We start from the raw sequence: 3,490 nt of genomic DNA, 5'->3' as shown, positions 1-3,490 counted from the left end.
CTATCGATCCTACAAGAACTTTGTTCCAACAATAATGTTGTTAAGATGTGATAACATTTTTCATTTTAACATGTACATTTATGTTATAGATAATAGTTTTTTAAGCCAAAAAAAAATAACTTGTTTTAACCCAATAAAAATATTCCAAAATCAATCGAAGGTGGGGGCAGAGGATAATCTAGGAATTTGGGGCGGGCGTGGTGGTAGGGAGGCTGGAACTTCCAGGGGCAGGAGCACTGTGACATCCCTAAATTTCTCGGCTAGAAAAGACCAACTTAATTTATGCTTTTAAAATAAAATCGGAGTAATCTTTTTAAAAGATGTTTCGGAATTTGTCTCCAAAACAAAACATGATAAAAAAATTTATCAAAACATTTCTTAAGGAAATATATATATATATATATATATATATATATATATATATATATATATATATATATATATATATATATATATATATATATATATATATACTAGTTGTTTACCCGCGCTAAGCGCCGGGCAGCAAAAAGTTTCTTTCGGAAGATAGTTTTAATGTGATGATTAGTTTCCTTTAGACGTGAGCTATTCATTGCGGCTATTTGTTAGTAACATTTAATTAATATCATGAAATACTAATTTTTTTTAATAAAAAGGGTTATATTACAATTTTCATTCCAATCCAGGACGGAATGAAAATTAACAAAATGGAAGGAATCAAAATTCAAATGCCTTTGGGAATGCTCAATTCCATTCCATTCTTCCGATTCCATCATACCAAACAAAACAAAATAATTCTTAATGTAAAAAAAATAACTCGATAATAAATGAAATAAAAAAAAGATATTACCAGGACTTCAAAACTAAGTTTATTAAATAAATAAACAAGAAGGGTAGAAATGGCAAAGGAGAAAAGTAAGTTACCCTTCTTTTTGGCAAAAGCCTGAACCAGGGACAGTAGAAATGCCAGTGGCTTCCAAGAGCTTGAGGCAATAGGGTATTTCCATGTTGCTCGTTCACCAGATTCTTTAAATAATAACCTACGAAAAGCAGACTTTATTTTGAACATGTATATATCAATTAGTAATTGAACAATATATAGAAAATAAAACAAAACTTAAAAAATACAACAAACAGTAAAGTAATCTGATACATCATTATTTGCAGCATTTAAGAAAACCTTACCGTAACTTTTTTAGCTAAAAACAGTAAATTCTCTAGTGAAATAAAACCGCAACCCCTATAGAAAAAAAACTCCATCAGAAAAACATTTTGTATAAAAACAGGAGATGTGATAGAATATAGAATAGTCTGTTTCTTTTTTGGGCCGAATGTAATGTTTGAGTAAATGACCTTTTTACCCGTCTATTTGTAATCATACCAACAAACAATTTGAAATTTTTTATACATTCATAACTAATATGTTATCATGAAAAAAATAGATTTTTGTATTTATCAAGAAATTCAAATAATTAAAAAAAAAGTGCAATTGAACTTGAAGTCGGTTGATGGATTGACTCCATGCCACCCCATATCCTTCCATTGCTCTGAGATCAAACCTTGAAGTTTAACATCTGGATATGCTAAATACCACAAATCTATAAGAGCTTTTTGCTGATAACATAAATTTTTATTTATGCTAACTATTTTCCAAAGTAATGATTATTCATTATTATAAACAAAAATCTAAAGCAGTGTTGAAGTATACTTGATGTTCAAGGCTTTCTTCATCAAATGGTATGTTCAATCTTTCTTGAAGCCTTTGAAGACGCTCCTTCTGAAACAAGTTGCATCAAACTTTGTTATCTCCTAACTTTTTTCCAAATTTTTCCTCAAATATAATTTTATCCAAACAACACTTTATGAATTACCTGTATAGGAGTGAGAGTGTAATCCAAATATTTATTACTTTCAAAGCGCTTGAGGCCTAAGCGTCTAAAAATTCCTCCAATCAGAGTTCGTGATCCAACCATGACATCAGCTAAATTCAATACATGGAAAAGAAAATAAAAAGCTTTAATTTTGATATGACAAGATTACCCTTTAGGCCTTGTCTGATCATCTAGTCTTAGACTCTCGGTTATATTAAAAAGATGGAAACTTTTGTTTCCACTTAATGCAAGAATTTGTCCTCATTTGGTTAATGTTGTTACATAAATATGCATTTAACCCAATGTTAAATTACAAAAAAGCGATAAGAAAATTTTCACTTACTAATTCATTGAGCTAATTGTGATTTTGTGGCAACAGAATCATGCGAAAATTTCAAGACATTCCCTTTCTTGAGTCTCCAATGATAGTAGTCATCTTCATCAACCTGGTTTGGAATTAGAAACAAATATATTAATCAAAAAGTAAATAAAGTTACAAATGGGGGATCCACAGAGGAATCAAAGGGTAATTAGACCTTTTTTGAACAAAGGAAATGATGAAGTAAAGGGGAAAAGACATAATGAGATTATGAGACAATACCCAAATGATAAACCATATAGTCCATGAAGATGAAAAATCGCGTGCCTGCACTTGATTTCAAGTTCAAGTTCAAGTTTAGTAAAACTAAAACAAACATACTGTAATGTTATTGCAAAACTATAACTCTAATTGTACCTTAAAAACAAACAAATAGGAGTCAGTTAGGCCAACATATTTCCCAACCATTGCAATCTTCACCTACAACACAAAATTTAATCTTCTTTCAGACAGACAAGTAGGAACTGAACTGCAGTAGTAAGTAGTAAAGGAGGAAAATGATACTAACAGAATTGGTGAGGTTGTCAAAAGTTTCTGCCCTGTTAGTCCACTCTTGTAAATTTGGAGCTCTTGCTACACTGAAAGATAGAGATAGAGAAAGAGAGAGAGAGAGAGAGAGAGAGAGAGAGAGAGAGAGTGAGAGAGAGAAAGAGACAATAAATATTATCAGATTCCTTCTACACATACTATTGACAATAAACATGTGCTCACCGTAGTAGTTCTGGTTGTTTCATGTATATTAAGAATGTTGGCAACCTGTTTGTTGACAAAATCAATCAATCAAATAGAAATGAACAGCACAAAGCCAAGGACAACCTATTAACCAGAAACTTACAGGTACACGACAAAATTGTGAGAGTTTATGCTTTGTGTTTTCGAAAAATGGTTGCAAGGTAAACCAACACTTTGATTGCTTAAGTCTTAACTCTTATCCACAACACACCCATTCATAAATCATACCTGAGTTGAACGACATGCTAAAAAGTGAGGGGTCAAGCCTAAATCTTGCAGTTCCCGGACACTGTGATGTGTAGGCTTAGTTTTCTGAAGAAAAAAAAACAATCGGATGATCATAAAGTATATTTCTTTCTTCAAAGTTCAAACATCAATAGTAGCATATTCATTACCTGTTCCCTAACAACACCAAGAACTGGTACAAGGCTAACATGAATGAGGTAGAAATTATCTGGTCCTGAAGAAAGAACAAAAGCAGAACCAATTATGCATTAACTTTTGATGCATTGTATGGTAATGGTAAACT

At 31.5% G+C, this 3,490-nt stretch overlaps 1 long non-coding RNA gene across 1 annotated transcript; it reads right to left on the bottom strand.

Moving 5' to 3' along the window:
• Window positions 1-2,590: 2,590 nt before the first annotated feature.
• On the bottom strand, window positions 2,591-3,270 carry LOC145052013 (uncharacterized). Its single transcript, XR_013683905.1, has 3 exons — window positions 2,941-3,270; window positions 2,738-2,807; window positions 2,591-2,649 (listed from the first exon to the last, which is right to left on the bottom strand). It is a non-coding gene; the product is annotated as an uncharacterized LOC145052013 (long non-coding RNA).
• Between the last annotated feature and the right edge of the window lie 220 nt (window positions 3,271-3,490).

This window comes from Lactuca serriola, chromosome 5 (genome assembly GCF_051521515.1).
Source record: "Lactuca serriola cultivar US96UC23 chromosome 5, Lser_US96UC23_V15, whole genome shotgun sequence".
Taxonomy (NCBI): Eukaryota; Viridiplantae; Streptophyta; class Magnoliopsida; order Asterales; family Asteraceae; genus Lactuca; species Lactuca serriola.
Note: the sequence above shows the minus strand (reverse complement) of the source record. Positions and strands in the feature narration are given on the sequence as shown.